Source organism: Macrobrachium rosenbergii, chromosome 52 (assembly GCF_040412425.1).
Source record: "Macrobrachium rosenbergii isolate ZJJX-2024 chromosome 52, ASM4041242v1, whole genome shotgun sequence".
In the NCBI taxonomy this organism is placed as follows: domain Eukaryota; kingdom Metazoa; phylum Arthropoda; class Malacostraca; order Decapoda; family Palaemonidae; genus Macrobrachium; species Macrobrachium rosenbergii.
Genome location: NC_089792.1, coordinates 11,686,006 through 11,710,333, shown reverse-complemented (window position 1 = coordinate 11,710,333; position 24,328 = coordinate 11,686,006). Strand labels below are relative to the sequence as shown.

Sequence of the window (24,328 nt, the reverse complement as noted above, 5' to 3'; positions counted from 1 at the left end):
CACATGAAGTATAGTTTTGGAAAAGTGTAAGATTTTGGGACTAGGCTAAGCCTAGGCTTTGGATTTCCCAACAACAGAAGTCCGGCAGTAGCATTTACTTCCCAACAGTTGGCGAACTATTTTTTTTTTTTTTTTTTTAAGAATAAAGACAACAAACAAAAATGAAAATGTCTTACTTATCTGAGAATCTTTTATTATTGTTATGGTTCTATTTATGGTTGTTCTGGAAAGCTTTATAATAAATGTAGCTACATATCCAAGTAAATAAGTACAGTATTAGCTGCAGTTTTGTATTTCCATCAGGTGATTTCCCTTCACTGAAACGATTCACAAGGAATCGTACATTTTTTCTTTTGGTAAGGATGTGGTAAATTCAAAAACCTAAAGTCATGGAATAAATTTAATGAAAAAAAAAAAAAAAAACAAACATTAGTGAAGAGAGATTAAAGAGGGATTAAAGAATCAAAATGTATGATGATTATACTGTTCGCTAGTTACAGTGGATGCTTGGCAAGCTTTCAGTATTTAAGACAAAACTACTGTAAACAAAAAAGGTTGGAAGTTTTTTCCTTTTGTTTTTATCATAGTTAATTTAATAAATTTACAATGACATATACTGATTTTTATACATTTTATGAGTATATTCTAACCTTTTAGCTTCTCAGTTTGCCTCAATTTTTGAATGTGAATCTTAGACTAGCCTAGGCTTCCATTATGTTTTGATTCCCAAATATATAGAAACATAATGAGCTTTTTGCAAGAATCAAATCAAGCATTACATGGGGTATATGCTAAAATCCTAATATATGCAGTAAACAATGGGAGTTGAACATTACATGGAGTCGAATATTATACGGTATATATGGTGCCAAACCCCTCCTAAAAACACTTAGAACACTAATTTGATGGTTCAAACACAAAAACACCCTCTAAATATGATTATACTTGAGTATTTTAGTAGTTTTATCACAAAATGTGCATTTAGTCATGAAAATATGAAAATATAGTAAGTAATGAATATTTTTCAGTGAAAAATCCTGCAAATAGGCGAATTTTCTGAGAATTGTGTATATAAGTTTTATGAGGAAATCCTTGAATCGTCAGAACGTTAATGGGGTTTACTGTATAAGCTACATCTGTGGGAATTATTTTGGATACCCCATTGATTGCTAAGGCGAACAAGCTTACACTTAGAACACTTCCTTGTGGCACTCCTTGGTTGAATACATCTGACACTGTTGCTCCAACCAGAACCTAAAATAACCTATTTTTTTAAAAAGCCTTGACCCTCAGAATGCCATACCTCTTGTTGTATCATAAGCCTTCTCCAGATCAAAGAAAACAGTGACATGATGTGCTTGTTAGCAAAAGCTTCACATACTGATGATTCTATTCGAACCAACACACCATTTGTGGAGTGCATATTTCGAAAACTACACAAAGCAGGTGACAAATATTTACCACGTTCCAAGTGCCACATCAAACATGCATTCATTTTTTTATGATCTTACGCACATGATGTCAGTGCAATGGTAAGATCTTTCTCTGTCTTGAAACGGTCTTTCCCTGGTTTCACGAATGGCAGTAATTTTATCATCTCCTTTATATTAGGGAAGTTATGTTCTCTGAAAATTTTCTTAATAAAGCTTAATATGAAAAATCTGGTATTTTCAGGGGTATGCTTAATCACTGAATATGTCATATCATCCAGTCCAGGAGCTGACTCGCCATATTTATTTAAGGCTGATACAACTTCTCTCATAGTAAAACGTACATTGTGTATTCCATTCCTTAGTGTGTTAAAATCAATTTCTACCCATTCCATTAGCCTTCTTTGAACTGAACAGGTTCTGTCCTTTTTCTCTGCAACATTAGCAAAATGATTAGCAAACTCACTTGCCACTAACCAGGAATCAGTTACTTCACAACCACTGATCTTGATAAATGGAAGTTGACATGGAGTAAATTTACCTGCTATTTTTCTAACTCTTCCAAACTAAAATCAGAGGTGCTTTTGAATTTAGTGAAGATATGAAAATTGTCCTGGATGTGCCTTTGTAATTTCCTTGTGGAAATGAGCTCTTGCTTTTCAAAATTCAACAAGGTACTCAGATTTTCGCCTGCAGTATCTGTTGAAAGCTGCCCTCATAGTTCTATGAGTTTCCTGGAATTTACAAGTTCACCAGGGAACTAGCTGGCAGATGAATATGCCAAAGTCCTAGGCATTGACTGAAGACCAGCCGAGAATATAATTGTTTTAAAAAGTCAAGAGCATCATCTACAGATGGAAAGTCACCCTGGAATGTTGCTTAATCAGCTTTACCAATGTTTCATTTAGGTAACCTAAGAATTTGAGGCTACATTTATTAATGGAAAATAGTCGCTGGTAAATCTATCATTTATCACTCTCCAATTAAACTCAATAAGGCATCCATCACTGCATATAGATAAATCAATTACTGATAATGTACCTGTTTGGATCTGAAAATGTGTAGACTTCTCTGCGTTTAGGAATTCACATTTCACTTTCTATGATGGAACACAAGCAATTTCCTCTTTGACTGGTAACGATGTCACCCCAAGAGGGTTTCAACTATTCATATCTCCCAGAATAACAAAGCAATGTGGTAGCTGTTGAATGAGGGATTTAAATTCATCACTGATTCACATTAATATACACATAACCTTGTCCTGACAATGCTCTAGTTTAGGGGTCAGCAACCTTTTGGAGAGAGCAGGCAAGACAGCCATACAGTGTCTCGGAGGAGGGCCATGATATCAAATGTACTATTAGGATCGCTTGAGGGGAACGCCAATGCCATAAGGCACCATTATAAAGAAAATGACTGTTTCTACCTTATGACTGAAGGGATTTGCTTCAAATTTTTACCACCTGTATTCGACAACTAATAAAGAAAATTCTCTCATGGGGAAATTTACAAATTCGACCTCTCAAGTTTACTTGTTTTGCAGTTTTAAAAATTCATGTCATTTTTAAAAATTAATATGTAAAATTAAAAGTTGCACGGAAACGCTATTTTCCCAACAATAGTTTGCCATGTATGTTATAATAAAGGCCTCTTGGTCATTTGATACATTCTAAATCAAACTGCAAACAGCTTACTACTTTATGTTACACATTATGCTTGTACTGCTTTGCTGAGCCCCAAAATAAGCCCAGATGTGCAAGGGTTTAAACAAGCAGTAACAAAATATTTCTTCATTGCAACTTATATCATTAAAGCAGCTTGGAATTTTGTCTCTTCATGAACATCATTCAACCTAAATGACAACAGGTCCAGGTTAACCATTTTAGTTGCAGCTAGTTATGTAAATAAATAGAAGAACTCAAGAAAGTGGTAACTTCTGCCAAAAGAATAAAAAAAAGAGAAAAATTAGCAATTCAGGCTACAATATCTACAATCTTCAAAATCAAATGAAGTTCTAGCAAGCCTCAAGTTCTGACACTTGTCTGTTCTTGCTGAAATAAAAATAACTTAGATATTTCCTGACTATTTCTATTATAGAGCATTACCTAATCTGACAAATAATTAATGAAGAGTTTTATCACGCCACTGAATTATAATCTTCAATATACAGTAATGGTTTTTACTACGGTCTGTTGACAAAAAAATAAACTGCTACTCATGATATGACTATGAATTACTGCAGTACTTTAATATGCCTTTAAGAGTACTGGGCAACTACACAGAACTTCAAAGGGTACTACAATGGGTAAGCATAAAATAGAATCCTGTTATTTTTAAATGTTTAAAGCAAATATCAATTAACATGTTTGCCTGGCATAAAGAAGAACATCATCCTTCCATAATTGGCAGGTCCATCCTATTAATGAGAAATTTATATACTCTAGTATTTTAAAAATTTACTCACCTGGTGAAAGAGATTATCAGTGACTGATGACATAAAGCAAACCCTGAATCTCATGGAAACTGATGAATAGTAGACAGAATTGCCCTGTCGATTACATTCAGTAATTCACCAGATTCAGCATGAAGATACTAGTTATGAGAAGAAATAGCAGCCTTACTTTTAGTTTACATGTAAGTGGATTAATACTTCTACACAAAAAAGTAAATCAGAACCCTTTGTCTTGTTGAAATAAGAGCCAGATCCAGTATCTATATAGTCTATACCATATCTACACAGTAAAATGCTAATCCCTATGAGGATGAAATAAGAACCAAATCTACTACTGCCTACTCAAGATCAAATATAATGTCTACTGAGTATTCATACATATACTACTATATAGTCTCATATTTCTCTACATAACATATAAGTGTATACGTATTATGTACATTACATATAATGTCTGCATATACAAAGTCTTATAAATTGAATTCACATTTGAATAAATTAGTCCTGCCCCTGTAGTTTCCTCAAGATTTTAATTTTAATGCTGTACAAGACATATCAGTAACAATGAAACACATGCTGCCTTGCACATAACATAGTCTACCTACAACAATGTAGTCAAGGGTAACATGCTATTTAACAATACTATCAACGTACAGTCACCTGCTTGTATGATATATCATGATTCCCTTTGTTCAGGACACTAGAGGAGATAAGATATGACCTCATTCCATAGCCAGAATGTATATACGTCTGAGATCTCTACTTCCCAGGCCAGTCAGGCCAGTAATTGATGTGGTATCGGAAAGTTGACCCTTCAAAGAGCCTGTCCATCCACATGGATAATCCTTCTAAGAGTTGTTCTTCAAAAAGTATGTTACTATAGTAGTTGAGCAGGGGTTTCTGGAAAGAGGACAAGACTTTGAATTAAAAGGTTAACTAATAAACTAACAGCAAACCACATTTTAAGCCTCATGCTACTATCAGGATGGCACTTAAGTATCTGTGTGGGGAGAGCATATCTTTGTATTGGACAAATTTACATGCATTAAAGCAGTTTCCTCCTACCTTGGTGCATTAAACATTACAGGTTTTTGCAAAGGCTACTGCTGCCTCTGAAAAACTTCAGTCTCTGAGACTGCTGATAACTAATAGGCCTATAGATGAACTACATCCAGGTTGAAATAAAATCTGTAGATGTATGAATGTTCCAGGAGTTTCTTCCAAACCAGAACACTCCAAAAAGCTGTCCGTCACCTTGCATAACAAAAACCACAAACCACTTATACTATGGCCAAACTGGAGCTATCAAAAAATTTCCATTTTGTCAGATGTATGGCACTTCCACACAACTTGTCTGAATAGGGTAAATGGAGGAAACCCTAAACAATTGTCCTGCTCAAGTCGTCCACTAGCAGTGTCCCTTTAATCCTCCTCCACTCTCCCATTAACCAAACTTTGAGATACCTCCTGAGTCACAAACCTGATCATATGCACCCATGCTGCCACAGGTGCCAAGGTTCAGATGAAGACTTTGCATGAGGTGCACTGATGGCACTATCCCCTTACAGGTTTAAGGGCATCGGGCGGCCTGCGATTTTGGTGATATTGGCTCAAATTCGTGAAAATTAGTTATCGTCATATTTCCACAGATCTGGGTCCGGCCATTGCCACACGTAAGATAATATCGACTAGAAGCCTTTTAAACGGTTTATTTCAATTTAAAGGGCACACCAAGTAGAGAATTAAAGGTCTGGTTAGGGGTGGTTTTACTATTTCATTTTTTGTATTCATTCTTCAGGTATTTCTATTTTTCATTGTATTCTTTCGATGCCCAGACAATATGTTTTCCTGATAGAGATGGCAACGCTTCCAGGACTGAATAACGCGACCAGTTGTCCCGAGAGAGAATTCTTATATTTTTGATGTAATCGTATTTGTTATTTTCAATCCATTGCAACACTTCCTCGACTTTTGGACGTCAATTGTGTATTATATATTACCAACATGCCAGAAAAAGAAGTTTAGTAACCGAAGGAAGCAAGCTCAGTATTATCAAAACTTATCTTGAAGTAAAAGTATAGACAGCTAATGTTATGGCTTCTCACAAGTTGCCACCAACTACGTGTGCTGAGGAGATGCCAAGTACTTCCTATTACGAAGCCCGCTCTGAGTGAAATCTATTATTCCCTTGCAAAATATTATATCAAGATGATGATGATGATGGCACTGACGACTTTGTTTTGAAGTTATCTGATGATGAGGAGAGAGAGGAGGAAGAGAATGAGCATTTTGAGATGTAATTGCTGTCCCTGAAACGTAGCTTCAGGAGATATTGAAGCTGCTGGTGCTCTCGCATTGTGGCAAAGATCACTAGACAGGGAATTCATATACTATAAAGCATTTGTTGGTGAAGGGATTCGACAGCATATAAAGGAGTATGCAGTTTGAATGAGGGCACTGGTTTTTATGGCACTCCATATCCAGTGCTTGGGAAGAATGCATAAACCACGTTCGGAAGAGGATTGTCTTTCATCTTATGGCCTTGAAAAAGATACACAATATGTTTCTGAATATGTAACAACAACAAAAACAAAGTTATGTTTTAGGAGTGAGCTTGAGGACTCAATATTTGAGTGATAGCACGGTCATAAAGATTTGGAACATGATATCAGCTATGCAGCAAGTTCATTGCTGCCTATTATGAGAAAAATGACAGGGGAAAGCCTGAAAGGCCTTCAGATGAAAGAGAAGACCAGGAAACTGAATGTCTGCTATGCATTCAAGAAAAGCAAAGAACATCAAAGGAGGATATGAAGGAGGGGCCTAATTAGCCTCCTAAAACCTGGCAGCACAAGAGTCGAGTGGCATTCTAAGATTATCCCTAAAAAATAATATATGATAAACTATTTTCTTTAAGTGATGTGTTTTTTTAGAGGGAATAATATATCTCTTATAAAAGAGAGGGGAACAAGTGCCATGTAGGCTTTTCCAAGAAACTTTATATGCTTCTAAAGCAAAATAAATGGTTAGCAAACTTTAACTGCATTTTTCTCAAAACTTACTTTTTCTACATTCAAATTCCAAAAACTCCTGTATTTATGAATGGATTTTAAAATCTAAAAGCAATTTGAACAAAGATAGTGAGAGAACACATCGGCAAATTTATTTTTCTTTTTTTTAAAAATTTTTTTACCAAGATTTAATATATAATTTTATGGTATTTTTATTGCACTTTTAAAATATTTTAAAATAGCATACATCACATATTAGATTTTGAGTTTGCGTTTTATTTGATAGGAACTAAACTTTCTGCTATTACTTTTGTTTTTAAATTGAATGATAAATAATGAAGGAGATTTTTAAAAAAACACAAAAATGTTATGTTTAAAAGAAAATATTCGTTAAAAAAAGTTTTCATCCATTCACCTGAAATTTTGTATGCATCTTCGGTCAAACTAGAGGTAACACCTGTAGAAGCTTGAACACCGTCACTCAAATTAATCCCTGAGTTTCGATACTTAAGCAAACATGAAGGTTGTATTCTTATGGTCTCTGCGTGGCAACGCCATCCACATCCCAAATTTGCATAAACTTATTAAGCGGGTTGAAATCTAAAATTCATCCCCATCCTTTGTCACCTTCAGAACTACACAAGGCGCCAAAACCTCGGTGATCTATCCATTACCTACTCAACTGCTTGCTTGTGGTACATGAATCTTGCATCATGTGGACCCTTTAGGATGTCTCTTTAAAGTCAGAAAATGCCATAATACCATTGGTCAACAACCAGTCACAAAATATTTCCTAGGTGAGATACAGCATTTATACCTTGCAGCAATAACTGTCCTTTCTCCAGGAATGACAGAGGCATGAAGGTCTTGAAAGGTAAGCTTGGGCAGGATTGTTACATTGTGAAATAGGAGCTTTATAGCACAAATCAGCAAATATCTTGATGAGACAAGCTAGTATTTAACAGCAAGCAAATTTCAATATAACTGTTACCCCATAAATTCAGTTAAACTAAATAATAATAACGATACCCCATAACAGGAAAAGCAGGCATAAAAACATTTATGAAGAAGTTTTGTTACACTGAAATGTCACTGTATCATAAAAGCAGGAAAGTATTTAATACTTACTAAAACAATTACCATTACTTTACAAATTTATGTTAATGCATGAACAACAGAGAAAAATATTGCATGTATAACATTAGTTATATATGCAACAACATACACTATTATTAATACACAGTGAACAACATCATTATTATTATTAACCCTTAAACGCCTACTGGACGTATCATACGTCGACTAAAATTGTCTGTTAGGTGCCAAGTGGACATACCGTCACGCCGATTTACAAAAATTTCAACCTTCGGTCAACTTTGACTCGACCGAAATGGTCGAAAACACAATTATAAGCTAAAACTCTTACATTCTAGTAATATTCAATCATGTACCTTCATTTTGCAACAAATTGGAAGTCTTAGCACAATATTTCAATTTATGGTGAATTTTTGAAAAAATTTTTCTTACGCCTCTTGCTGTAACTCTCCGGCCGAAAATTTCAGAAATTCTTTTCGTCATTTTGTCATAATTTTTGCACTGTTCTATATTAGCCGTTACATAAAGTTTTATATATGAAAATGTGCGCAATTTCATGTACAATACAACAGAAAATAACTCATGGTTGTAGCTTTTATCAGTTTTGAAATATTTTCATATAAATCACGATAACTGCCAAAATTTCAACCTTCGTCAACTTTGACTCGACCAAAATGGTCAAAAACACAATTGTAAGCTAAAACTCTTACATTCTAGTAATATTCAATCATTTACCTTCATTTTGCAACCAATTGGAAGTCTCTAGCACAATATTTCGATTTATGGTGAATTTTAAAAAAACTTTTTTCTTACGTCCGCGCCAGAAATTCTTTCACACGCTGTCGTAATGTTTGCACTGTTTTATATTAGTCGTTACATAAAGTTTTATATATGGAAATGTGCGCAATTTCATGTAGAATACAACAGAAAATAACTCATGGTTGTAGCTTTATCAGTTTTGAAATATTTTCATATAAATCACGATAACTGCCAAAATTTCAAGCTTCGTCAACTTTAACTCAATAAAATGGTCAAAAACGCAATTATAAGCTAAAACTCTTACATTCTAGTAATATTCAATCATGTACCTTCATTTTGCAACAAACTGGAAGTCTCTAGCACAATATTTCGATTTATGGTGAATTTCTGAAAAAACTTTTCCTCACGCCCATGCCACGGTAACTCGGCCGAACATCTCAGAAATTCTTTCGCCATGTTGTCGTAATGTTTGCATCGTTTTACATTAGTCGTTACATAAACTTTTATATATGAAAATGTGCGCAATTTCATGTAGAATACAACAGAAGATAGCTCATGGTTGTAGCTTTTATCAATTTTGAAATATTTTCACAAACATCACGATAACTGCCAAAATTTCAACCTTCGTCAACTTTAACTCGACCAAAATGGTCAAAAACGCAATTGTAAGCCAAAACTCTTACATTCTAGTAATATTCAATCGTTTACCTTCATTTTGCAATAAATTGAAGTCTATAGCACAATATTTCGATTTATGGTGAATTTTTAAAAAACTTTTTCCTTACGCTCGCGCTGTAACTCGGCCAACATCTCAGAAATTCTTTCGTCTCGTTGTCATAATATTTGCACCGTTTTATATTAGTCGTTACATAAAGTTTTATATATGAAAATGCACAATTTCATGTACAATACAACAGAAAATAACTCATGGTTGTAGCTTTATCAGTTTTGAAATATTTTCATATAAATCATGATAAATAGAAAAATTCGACTTTCGGTCAACTTTAACTCGACCTTAAATGGTCGAAAACTGCAATTGTAAGCTAAAACACTTACAGTCTAGTAATATTCAATCAATTAACTTCATTTTTTCAACAAACGGGAAGTCTCTAGTACAATATTTTCGATTTATGGTGAAATTTGAAAAAAACATTTTTTTACATCCGCACGTTATTTAATTCATGCATCATTTTGTGATAATATTTTTCTGTGTTGTTTTGATCGTTTTACAATTTGTTATATACCAAAATCATCGCAATTTAGTGTACAATACAACTAAAAAAATTAACTCATTAGCTTTAACCGTTGCAGCTTACAGCGATTTGTATACAATTATATGAGTTTTTTTCGCTGTCATATATTCCAATATTTTATATGATAATGATATTTTTTCATTTCAGATGGTTGCATACTAAACTTCAGGCAATGACAAAAAAGGAGCCAAAAATGAACTCTTAATCTTAAAAACTAAGCTGCTGTGATTTTTGAAAAACTTTTTCCGCATTGGGCGCTAACTCACCGAATGCTGCCGCATACGGGAGACGTTTTTTTAAATAGAGGCTCGGCGTTTAAGGGTTAAGTAGTTTAACCAGACCTCTGACCTAATTCATTTAGCTCTCACAGGGCTGTCCCAAAGGTTTTGTTGAGATTTTATTAATCAAATTACACCTTCAAAATTTTATCACTGACTACAAATGATGGAGAACCTGACAAATTTGTTTCCAAAGCTCGGCATTCATTGTTGATTATATTATGGATATTAACAAAAATTATAACTTTTAGTGTTACACTATACTCTATAGTCTGCACATACAGGAATTGGACAAGTGGGATATTCATCAAATATCTATGGTTGAAATGAGAGTAACCAGTTCTAAGACAAGTGAAAATTCATTGTGGATGTAAATGTTGTTCCTTTCAATATGATGAATATTATATTCCAAAACTAGGCTCGACCTGTTTTAATCTGTTACTGTTATGTTCATTATTCTCTATATTCTACCATTCATTCATTACAATGGATTTTAGAAATGTTATATAATCACTAATAGGAATACCTATGTGTGATCTTTTCACAACAGGTGCAGCTTTGGCTGCTTTATAAGCTTCACTTCCTTTAACAACCACATGAGCAGGAATCTAACATATCTCTACACTTTTACCATCTTCATATACTTTCTGAAGTGAATACTTAATTTGTTGTGCTGCAAGGGTATTTTTTAGACTATAATTTTAAAGGGTTTCTATAACACTATGCCATCCTCCCCACTCATTCTGTGTTGGTCTGCTATTCAAAACGCCCACTAAGCAAACAATTCATACTTTTAAATAAACACACTAATTATCACGTGAAATATACAATACATTAACAATACGGACAACCGATGGCAAAAATTCTAATGAACATTTTTTAATGTTAAAAGAGCTTACTGCTTTTGAATACTTATGTGGGAATCAGAGCTTGTCTTCCATATTGGAAGATGCCATGAGGATTTCCATACAAAATAAAAACTATACAATAACATTCAATGATTATACACCTTCATTAAGGTATGTCATACCCTACATGAACATACTCATTGTTGATGAAGGCCTGGACTATTTTCTTACATCCTACATGGCTGTAGTTTAACTCCCTAAGTCCCCCAAAATCCAATCAAGAGTGCCACCCTTTGGTAAAATTTTTGTATAAGTCAACTTTTTTTGTGTAACACAGCTAAGAAATACACAAGCAAAGCAATACAACTTTCCCAAAGTGTAATAAAGAAGACATATACAATACTTACATCAGAGGCAGCAGAATCCTTCCTCTTGTCTCCACTCTCAATATCAGAATCAGATTCTGTTTCATTATCACTGAATCCCATGAAATCTCCACTGATACCAGAACGCGGATGCTGAAAGAGAGTTCATACTGATGAAAACAAAATGTAGCATCATAATAATTAACATGTAACAACTACAAACATTAAAATAATTCTGTTATTAGGTAACTGGGCAGTTACATCAACACTTGCATAGTGCACCTACCACAATGATATTAATCCCATATGAATAAAGCTAGTAAAATTAGCATACCTAAAAAAATTAATAGTTGGGTATTTTGGCTGTAGCCTCAAGACATGGACTGGTCTACTCACAAATTTACAGTGCAAAATTCAGCACCCCTGGAATGTTCATTAAATTATGACTGATAATATATCAAGTAGTTTAACCAGACAATCAAGTTGGCTTCTTTGCTGGGAAGCCTATTATCCTCAAATTGAAAAAAGTGAACCAGAAAATGAGGGTGAATCTCTAAACAATTTTGCTCTTACTTCATAATACTGTATGGCTAATCACAATACTACTACTCGAGTCCAAATAATAACAGATGGCTGACATCCCTTCGCACAACCCCCCTCCTACTGTACAGAATGAACTTTAAGTACAGTAAATACTTCAATTTCAACTATGAGGGGAAAAATCTTAGCTCTCAATGCAAATTATCTTGATATAGTGTGAGCCTTTTCTCACCTGAATTTAGGAAAAATCTTATCAGCTCAAGAACCTTTACTGCATCAAGCAACCAAGGACAGAAAGAGAGTTGGATCAAAACAAGGTCAAGTTACTTTTTGTTCAGAGGATATGAAATCTGACTGAAATGGAGTTTATCCATCACTTCCGATTTACAAATTCTGATCCTTAAAGGGCAACAACCATGAATATGGGTACAAAATTTCTCAACGAGTACTACGACCCAAGGTTTCACGGACCAACCTTCAAAAAACCCAACTGCTTTTTGAATAAGTATGCCAAAAGTGGTACTTTCTGCCAGAAAATATTGAGATTTTGTTTCCATGGAATATAGATTTGATAAAATATTAAGTATTCTCTGCAAGGTAAAGACCAATATTCTGATAATGTCAAAGTAATCAGTCAAATAATGAAAGTCGCTTGTATTATATTACTGTTCAAATGGTCAGCAGTGCTATAAAGCATTTGAACAGAGGTAAAAAAGGATGATAGCTATGAAATTTATACAGATGCCCTAACAGAAGCCCCAAGAAAACTCCATGTACATCTCACTCTTCTTTCAATAAAAATGCAACATCATGGACTTGGCGATAGCATTTTTGACATTCTAGTCTTCTCACATCTGGTCAAAATAAAAAGGAAAGATTTAAACAGTTTATTTTGTAAATTATTGGACTAATATTAATGATTACTTTTAAAGATGGTTTAAATCTAGTGATTTTTCAATTTGCCTGTAAGAAACGCTTTTCAACATCACTACGAACTTTTATGGTAATGGAGATGATGCAGGACTGTGTTGAGGGGGTCAAATGTATTGGCAACATTACTCGACTGTTTATAAGCCCTTCATAGGGTATGGTAGGAGAAGTTGTTTGACACAATATCAACTGAGGCGTTGTGCCCATTAGTCAACAAAATGCTAGTTACATTGTATAATGTGATGTTGAAGCTCAGGTTAAATGGAATGGTATTTGTTCTGTTAGATTCAAAGTTCAAAACAGAGTGAAGCATGGAGAGGTAATGTCCCCAATACTGTTTATTCTATATGTGGATGTTTTAGCAGATAAGGTTATTTTGCTCAGTGACTGTACAGCTACCATTTTGAGGAGCACAGCTGAAGGTTGTGAATAGGGTAAAAGATTTGGGACATGTTCTGACCAACGCAAGATATACTATTAGAGGCAAGTCTAATAATCACTGATATATGTCATTTTAATTTTTGATCTGCTGATGCTTGGGTTAAATTGTTTAATACTAATTTAATCTAGTTATTATGGTTCCCAACAGACAGATTTACAAATACCCGATGTGAACATGCTTAATGAAGCCTGGAAGGTCTCATCCCATAGGATTCTCAATAAACCCACGCACTCACTCCAGGTTGCTTCCTCCCTCCTGCTTGCTCGCCACCAGTAACGCACATTATTGGTGGAATGTTTGCATTTTTAAGACAGGACTCAATCATGAATAAAAAATTACTTCTTTTTATATTACTGGTCACTTTGTTCTCAAAGAATCAATTCTGTACAAAAATTTTTATTTTGTTAAATAGAAATATTAATCTTGGCAATTTGTTCCATAATAATACCAGTGTGTAGTATTAAGCAATTACTAGAGAAAAATTATAAATATGAAGTGAAGTGGTTGATCAGATGATAAAAGAACTAATAGAATGCTAGGAAAACAGAATGAACATATGTTATAATGCAGAAGAAATTATTTTTACCTTAGACTTTCACTGTGTTAAGCAAGATTTTATCTTTGTGCTTTTTCAAAATAGCTTTTTCAAAATATACGTAATACATGTCACAGTATGTAATGCATATAAATAAAGATTTAAAATTTAATATGAATTTGAATAGAAAAAGAGAGACTAAGAACTATTGATTTTTAAAACTACAAAACTAGTTTTATTTTACAAAACCATCAATCATACATATACTATATCAACTCATATCTATGGTCTTTACAATTCCCCAGACTCATATTCTTTTACTAACAGACATAAAGAATGGTAGTCTCAGAGTGGAAGCACCACCTGTATCTTCATTTACCCAATAATCATCTTACTAACTTTCTATGCAGTCTAGAAATGATGCTAATGGATCAGTGGGGTTGGGAGATAGCAAATTCAAAGTATGATTGATGAGTTTGTATGAAAAAACTATTTTTGGTATCAAAACTCCATTTCACTACAACCCCATTAATCATATTTACTGTATGCCCATATCATAATTTGGATGCAAGGAGCAAGGTGGTGAAATGCTTTGGATATATCAGTTTATCCAAGGGAGAGCCCTTGCATACACAACACAACTCTAATAAGAGCCTCAACATAAACATAACACAAGCAGCACATACCAAATACACATTACAATTACCAATTAAACAACTGATGTCAGGGCAAAAATGTAACATTTGGTAAAAAATATCATGAAAATAAAAAAATTTCTAAGTAATATTGGTACTTCATACACAATAAACAAGAGGTCATGGATGAATTTAACTCTTGGCACTAGCTACTATCAAGATTGTATAGTAGTAACATACAAAAAAACACTAAAAATTATGGGAATTTGCATCACGTACAGATATAAAATGGCAAAATCACATAAAAAGAGCAGAGAATAAGCTGGAATATTTACAGGAAGCAGACTGGCAACAATCAGTAAGTAATCACTACAGTATTTTAACTTAGAAAATTGAAGATAAATAGGAATCAGGCAAGATCATGAAAGAAATTTGAAAGAATAGGTTATGAAATCAAATTTTTCTACACTGATGAGTAACATGTGCAGACCACCTCACACCAGAGCAAGCAGTCCACATACACAAAAAAATAAGGACGACAGTTACTATTGATTGTATGTTAGTTTTTTAAGTTAGTCATTATTTTATTTTCTGCATTGATGAAGTGTATGGGTATTACAGAATGTATAAAAGCACATGTTTAATTTTATAAGATGTTTTATAGCATAGCATTCCTTATGTTTAAAGAGTATGTTATTTTTGTGACGTCATGGGGAAGTGACATCACAGGACGAAAATGGCGGGAGAAAATGTAAACAAACAATGAGCGGGAGTGTTGAAAGCATGGTGTAGAGGTAGAGAGAGTTTTCTCTGGCTGTTAGTTTATAATGGTTGGGTTGTAAGTCTGTTTGTGGTTTTTGTTGTCGTAAGCTGGATTATAGAGTAAAAAGAACAACGTGAACAGGTGAGTGGATCACATAATTGAATAATTTAAGGATAGGTTAGGCTACAAAAATTTTCAACTATGGGTCATGAGCACACAAACATGAATTTCCGCTCTTAACTAATCTGCTTCTGCTGTCTACTAGATATAATAATGAGTCAGGAACTACGATGGGCCTCTTATACGACTGTTTTGTTAGGACACAAATTAACAGTTTCATCTTCACCACCAAATTTTGATAATTTTAAGAAATTTTTATAACTAGCCACAGCTCATCTGAATACTGTGAAACTTCAATTTAAATCATGTTCACTGAGTCTACTAAAATTTAAGGAAATCAAAATATCACACAAGGCAAACCTTCATACATAACAAGTAACAACAAGAAACTAGAGAACTTACTCTTCTCCTGAGTCCTCCCTCAGATTCAGATGGTGCAGGAGACCCAGCCTAAAAAAAAAAAAAATATCGAAGTCATGACTGACTTTTTTCTATGTAAATATCACTTTTCAATCTTCATAAGGCAAAAATATTTAAATGGAAAGAAAATCTACTTTATAAAACACTCAACATATATAAAAGACTAATGTTCTTTCTTTCTTAAAACTCAAATATTTGATTTGTGAAAATTTGTAGAAAATTATTACATACAGCTCAAAAATATACATATTATAAAAAAAAAACAAGACATTATTATAATATCTTTGAACCCACATTCCAAAATACCCACAGAACTACTTTATCAGAAAAATTACTAATGAAACCTTGACATTCAGTTGCCTCTGTCTTTTACAATCATTTCATTCCATACAGACCATTTGATCATTAAAATTATTCTTCACTTAAAAAAAAGTTTCTCTCTCTTAAAGAATTGTAAAAGTACCAATTGCATTTTGGGCCATTTACCCATTTAGTGGAATACAAATGAAACTGACTATAGAATATTCAGTGGACTTGTGAGAATTATGCTTTAAAACTTTATATTAACCTCAATTATGCTTTAAAATTTGAAAATAAACAGCTGCACCTACCCCAAACACAGACTCTGGATGTTTAGCATGATATAAACAATAGTACTTTCTGTGTCCATTAAGAGCAATCACAGTTCCTATTGTATTTTTGGGGTTGATGTTGAGATCACGAGGCTCTGGCAAACCCAAGATAAGAATTCGCTTATACCATTCCATGGCTGACGCCCTCTCAATGTTCAAAAATGCAAACATAAGTGTCTTGTTTCTGAAAAATAAATAAAAATAATTTTCATAATCCATTCCAAATTCCGAAGATAAGAGGAATTACAAACTTCAAAACCATTGTCCCTAACAGAACATGCAAAGCAATTTTCTTGTAAAATTTTAACAGGGCAACTGCTTCAACTATAAAAATAATAATACAACACAGACCCCAACTACAATATTTTAAACACTGAAAAATGTCTCATCCAACAGCTCCTATCCCCCTACACAAATAGAAGCAGATTTATGCACTAATGAGCTCAGTTAAGTTTAAAAACTTTCCCGGTAAATACTTAATTCATATAAAGGGCATTTTTTCCAAATACCAAGAACTACACTGAGAAACTTCCACCAACTGCATTTCACACAGAAATCATAAGTAACTTTTTTTCTGGAACTTACTATCAATCATGTCATTTAAAACAGATTTACACACTTCTTGAAATTTACTATCACTTACATCATTAAAAGCAGACAACTAAAAGCTTAAGGTATACATAGAGGAACAACTTACTTTCTATAAGGCCAACAAGCTTTGTGGAATTTAGGCATTAATTTTGCCCTGCTTTCTGAATCACAAAGCATAACTAGTGTACGGCATCCAGGCTTCAACATTCGTACCAGACCATTGTAGGTTTCTCCTCGTAGCTCATGAACTTTAAGCTGAGGCTGAACTCTCAGCTTCCCAGTCTGATCAACAAATACCCCTCCTGTTTTGCTTACACGCTCTTCCTCTAGTTTTCTGCAATAAAGAAAATGTTGATTAATCTATTCTGTTCAAGTGAATTTCTTACTGATTAGATGGAAAAACATTCAATTAACTTATTCTGTTAAAATGAAATGGTGGCATCAGAACTATCTTTTATACCTAATAAACTTGAAATCTGCTACTCAAATGTTTATTTGAATTATTAGCTAACCTCAAATACTCATAATATTCCACTTTCAACAAAGGAACTATAATATACCAAAAAGCTGACAAAGAAACTTATATTTTTTCAAACGATTTCTCACAAGTTTCCTTTTAAATACTATTTTAAAAATTAAGCCAGAGTAATACCACAATCTTACAGCAGAACTAATAATTTCTTTGTCTCATCCTTGGTGTATACATTTTCAATAATATATGGTAACAAATGCAGCAACTTCCTTTTCAATGTTTGCATGGAATTTTTGAGTGCAGATATGAAACCACATTACACAAAGAAAAACTATGGGAGATTCCATAATAACAATCACCACCAAGAGGCTGTCTAACTAGAAATCTCATACTGTATATTCTAAGAGAAAGTTATAAAGAAAACTTACACCAAGTAGGACATGACATATCCTCCAGCAACAATAAAGAGGACAGTAATGAAGATGGAGACAGCAGGAACTAGATCATCTTGGGTTACATTTTCCCTGTTGAGAAAATTAACTTAAGTCACTAAAATAAAAACTCCCTGATTCAATTAAACCCTAAAAAGGGTAATCTCTTACATGAAATAAAGCTTTAAAATGACAATATCAAATAAGTCAAGTGTTAAACAGAATACTGAATTGGAAAGGGCTAAAATATCACCTCAACATTACTCTACACGAGAATATACTGTAATATTTTCCAGTATATTGCACTGGGTGTGTACCTTCAGCAAAACCAGATATCTATAAAAGAACACTCTAACTCTGCAAAAGTTACTATACAAGAAAGTACCTATAAAGGGTTCCAGTACTCACGCAAATTCTGTTAACAATGTTACTTTGTTTTTTAGTGGATGGGCCAGGAAAGAGGCTAAACTATTCTGTCTATCAAATACAGTGTTGCCTCTCATGAATATAATTACACTATCTACCATGACTATTAAAGTTATCAGAATTTCTTTCAAAATTATTTGCTACAATAAATGTAACAGCTGTATTATACAGCAAGAAATATAAATAATTTTTAAAGACACAACATTTCTATAAATATAAACATCATCATCACGTAACGTGAATGAATACCAATGCAAGCATTTCTACACAACACAATGAAAAATATAGTTAACTTGGTACAAAAGTGCTTTTCAAGTGATCAGATATAAGAATTTATGAACGGCTGCAATTCAAACAAATTTTTATGACTCCCTGCCACTCTTGACTTGATATGAAAGTGAAGTACAGTAGTTTTAAACACTAGAACAAAACCTTAAACTAAGTCTCACTCTGCAATAGAAAATTAAGAACAAAATATTCAAATGACTTCATATATAACACAGATACAGTAAATGAATTCCTTTTATGTGTTTGGGTTACTAAAAGCCACCCTGAAAATTTTAAGCTCTCATTCCAAATAAATTACTTCAGAAGATAAAACACAAACTTTTATACTTCAAAACTATGCTTTAAAGTATAATTATACCAACTTACCTGAAGTAGTCCTGGACTGAAACCAACTTATTAATGATCCTCCACACATTCCTTGTGCATGCTCATCAAACAGCTCCTGCAATCAAAAAATGATGATAGTGAAGTCCCGCAAGAACTATGAGATACCAAATGCCAAGATTTACGCGGTCCAAATTTTCTTAAAAAATACCAATGAAATTCTGTGGATTTTAAGATTTTTTAATATTCAGCAACACTAACAGAAGAGTAAGGTATCAGAAACACAAATGGGACCACAGCAACAAATGACGAGAGAGAGAGAGAGAGAGAGAGGGAAATTTTTGCTGGAAAACAATCTGAGAAAAAGGTGCTAAATCCAAGCTGTATGAAATACTAAAATGTAAAATACCACAACAGTGTATTATTGCTGGGTGTTGTAAATAACAGTTGTCCAGGGGAAATTACGTAACTGAATAATGTACCACATTGCAATAAAGCTAAAAGCCAGCATTCTCCTATGTGCCATAAATTTCAGTTTACAAGTTGACTTTTTAAGCATGAAAATATCACTCCAAACTTAAGATCCTATCTATATGGCAGAGATAAAATGTGAACACTCATCAAAGAATGGCAAAAATACATAAAAGCACTCCCAACAGTTGCTGTACACCACTTACTATAACCTTAGCAAGTTGCCAGAAATATTTCTAAAAAATATTGTATTACATAAGAGATCATTGTAAAATAATACAAAAAATTTGGTGTATATTAACAAGAAAGAACTGCAGTTTCCAACAGATGATACACAGAATGTAAACAGTGATAACGCCTGAGTTGAGCTGACGTCAGAGGTATTGACTATGCAACAGTGCCTCCTGAGCTCTTCTAGTTTGTGACATCACTACTGTAAACTAACTTTTCAAAGGAGTAAAACAATACAATCTCCACATCATTTTCTCTCATAAAAATAAAGACGCTTACCAAATTTTTATAAAGAATTGTTAAGTATGGATAAAAGCACATTTCTAAAAAAAGTATCCAGATGATATTTCACCTAATATCACATATTCACTAGAAATAACCTCAATAAGTTTCACTCTCTTCTAGATTCCAGACGTCTTAATATAATTAGCAAACTCACTAACCTGAACTACTGTTTCAAAAGGCATTGGTTGATTGGAATGTAGAAGTCGTTGAACAGCAGCTCTTAGAGCCTCCCGAGAAGCATTATGCTTCTCAGGTTCTACTTCCCATCCTCCATCCAACCATTCATACTTGAGATGGTTCTGATCTTTTCGCCACAAAATAACAATGTGATGATTTGTCTCCACGGGTGATCCAGATGCTATAATAAAACATTTTGATTAATCAACATGTAATGCTATGAGCAAACATTTTGCAATAGGACAAAAAGAAACTATAATACTTCAGAAAATAATTAGCTGGTTGTCAATCTAATTAACAACACAAATTTCTGATTAAAAAACTTTCTTCACTACTTCAAGTGTAAATAGAGTATCTTGCTTTACAAATGCCATCAAGATGGTTGGGGAAGATATCAAGAACTCATAAAAGCAATGCAAATTACCAGTGCTTCAATTATTTCAATAAATTCTTTCTTCATTTTTATTTTTCATAAACACTGCAGTTTTACTTGTTTTCATCAATCATGTTTTCATCAATCACAACAAGCAGACAATTATTAAATTTAAAAACCAAACAAAAAACCAAGACAAACAAGAAAAGAAGAATTGCCCAAAAGATAAATCAGCCTGATGACTGGAAAGCGAGAGCAGCTAGAAAATCAGTCTATTATGGATAACGGAAAGAAGGACTGATCTTGGTTGAGTTGTGGCTTAAGTTTGTGAATACATATGGATTCTACAATCCTTGAATCAGACAATTTTCAACAAGAATCTACAATTTGAAAATCCCTTATACTTATTTTTGCCTGAAGGCATCTACCGCAGTGTTCACAGATTGAAAACTGCTTGACTGTAAAGTCTCTACCTGTCCTATCACTGAGTCCCCTCATGCTGACAGTATTTTGTTTCAAGTACCTTCATGAACTACCCAAATACCCAACTTGGTAGTTGGGGCAAGTACAATAGTACATAATACCAAGACTCAATGAATCAGGCTGTTTATCTTTAAAAGGCAGTAGGCTTTTTATTGTAAAATCATTACTAAAAATTAATTTAACAGTAATCTGTGGATAATATCTATCAAAACAGTATTTTAATTCCCTCTCAAGTAGTTTAACTGATTTACCAATGTAAGGCAATTTACAATAAAAGCTAGTTTAAGAATTGTTACTAAACTGTAACAATTGGCACTTTAGGACCGTACATATTATCCAGAAAAAGCCTAATACGTTTATAGACCAAGTTGACAATTCTCCATGCCATCCCATACATCTCAGCTTTGCCAACAAGAATACAAAAGTGGTATTCCTGCCACCAAACAAAGCTACCTGATAATCGAATGGCATCACTTCCATCAAGTTAACTTGCACTGCTTCACCTTCAGGAGGATTCATGCTGCCCTTATGCTAATCCTGACTGCAGCATCAGGTGCCAAGAAAGTAAATACATGTCCCAAGTCATTATACGAAAAGGTATTCAATAACTACAAGGACTTCCCCTCTATCTATACAATTAGATTAGGTTAAAATCCTCGAGCAGATAGTCTATACTTCACAATTACAGATGCTTTAGTTAAAAAAAAAATTGCTGTGGAAAACTGTTTCTTCTTTGTCTCTGAATTAGCAAACAGGTGTTCCTTTGGCTGCAAGCTGTTGTAATCCCTCATACAATATGAAGGCATCATTTCACAGAAGGGTCGTACCTAAGAATCATACCCTTCAACACACAATTTGTAGAAAAGTTATTCACAAGTTTTTTAGTCCAAATTGATAGCTCTGCATTATAATAATTACTCTGGTACCCATTGACATGATTTGAAAATGCAATAACCTAATACCAAAATTCTTCAAGTCAAAACAGACTGGACTCAGGCTCAAATAATTTTATTCATAAATGTACATCCAACACAGCCCTTATTACTATGTACAGGCTCCAGTCGCTGACAAGAGTAGAAACTGCAGTTGTTCATCCATACATCCTCATTGTTGTAATATAACTATGATGCAAAATTCAAATCTATATAAATGATGACCATATTCATTTTTAAGTGCACACTCAAAACCAGTGTTACACAAGACAACTAAGTTTTGGAGAATCATGATGACCAGCTTCTTAAATTTAACCATTATATACATGATATAAAATGCTCTACAAACCTGCAGTCAACGATTCATGAATTCAACTTGTTTTTCTCGGAAAAGGTAAGCATAGCGTAACACGGTCTCTTTTCGCGCCTGATCAAGACTAGCATATTCGCGAAGTGCTGCACGGCTTGAGTCATGGGCAGGATCATCTTGAGTTACTAAACACACATAATCGGCGGCGAGATCGAACTGATTCAACAGGACACAAAGCATCAAAAACATTCTGAAAATATTCATATTGCATTAGTTGGTATTCTGCATGACATTTATGAATGCCTAGCTGAGTAAAACCCAAAAATTTATATATTCACATAGTTTTTCATACAAATCCTTCCATCATTTATGATGCCACATTAATGATCTCAATGTCTTCAGTCTCAAGTCTTTGTAAAACACATACAGAAGAGCCTCACTAACCATTTACAACCTGAACCAAAAGGTACCCATCAATTACTTTCTTCCCTTTTTATGTAGTCTGAAGATCAGACTGACAGATTGGCTGGTGGGAGATGGCAACTTACCATATGACTGATGGATTTGTAAAGAAAACTAGTTTTGTATTTTAAAATATGTTTCTTTCATTACAACTTATCAATTACTTTCATGAGTGTCCAAATTGTAATTCAGGTGGGAGGCCACATTTCCAAGTGCCTCAAAATTATTTTGCATATGCCTGTAAGATCAAAAGAAATGGGTTGTTCATAATTATGGAATAAAATGGAAGACAGAATTTAAGCCAGAGGTCGAGTACTGGGAAATATGAGGTCATTCAGCACCGAGAGGAAAATTAAGAGCAGTACAAGGGTTTTAAAGGTGTGAGAGGAAGAAAACCTCACAGTTGCACTATGAAACAACTGTTGGGAGAGGGTGAAAAGTAAGATGTAAAAAAGAGAATATGAATGGAGGTACAGTAAAAGGAATGAAAGGGGTTGTAGCTGGGGGCCGCAGGAACACTGCAAAGAATCTTAAGTAATGCCAACAGTGCACTGCACGAGGTACATTAACAGCACTACCCCTCTATGGGGTGTTCATAATTATGGATAAAAAAATAGTGTTAAGCAAGGTGCTTATATATTTTTTAAGTCCCTTTAAGCTAGTATAAAATCACACACACAATTCATCATGTGAATATATAGAAGCCAGCAACCATGGATGTTTAAGTCTCTAGTTTTACCACATGTATAAGGATGAAGCTATGAAGAAATGGAAAATGAAGGACCTCTGTCTTCCCCAAGGGCAGAACTTGGCCCACCAAATTACAAGCCTCAAAGAGTATGTAACCAACTATTTGTGAGGGATAACTCAAATATAATGTATTAAAGACGAATCACTACACAAAATACCACCCAGTATTTACATTCAAAACAAAAGACCGCCACATTATGTTTAAAAGCAACAAGAGAAAAGGCTCTGATTTTATGAACTAACACTCCCATTTGTTCCTGATGCATTACAGTAAGATTTCAGGATGACACGCCTCAGCCAATAAAGAGATGGCACTCCTTGCTGCTGGTTCTTCCAATGCCTGATCAGAGAACAGTCTGGTGTCACCGCCCTTGGAATCCCAGGTTCCCCTGCAGGTTGTACTGTATACCTCTCACTGACAAAGACATGGAAGGAATGGCAAAGAGCACTGCAGTCTTTGTCCTGCTACATCCATATCTACTGCTTTTTTAACCAATTATTCCTCAAGCTTTCTCAACCCATGTACAAACCACCTCAATCTTTGAGAACTGTCTTTTTACAGCCTCTTGACACTTGTATTATGAATTCCCCATTCATAATACAACCTCCCTACAATATTTCACCTAAGAATCTTCACATTCATTGGTCACATCTTTACAAAATTTCCTCCATTTTCCTCATTACTACCCATGTTTCTGCTCCATGAGTAATAAAAGCCATATGTACTCACCCTAAGTCTTTGCTCTTTCTACTTATGGGACAATTTTTATTTACTAGTAACCTAGCTGTTTCTCCATTTCATTCACACTGCAGC

General features: G+C 34.0%; 1 protein-coding gene and 1 pseudogene across 1 annotated transcript in view; both read right to left on the bottom strand.

The window, feature by feature from the left end:
• Window positions 1-24,328, bottom strand: part of LOC136833686 (KAT8 regulatory NSL complex subunit 1-like) — a 281,243-nt gene that overhangs the window by 43,214 nt on the left and 213,701 nt on the right.
• The window catches only part of LOC136833825 (dnaJ homolog subfamily C member 16-like), a 45,211-nt pseudogene continuing 25,094 nt past the window's right edge, over window positions 4,212-24,328 (bottom strand).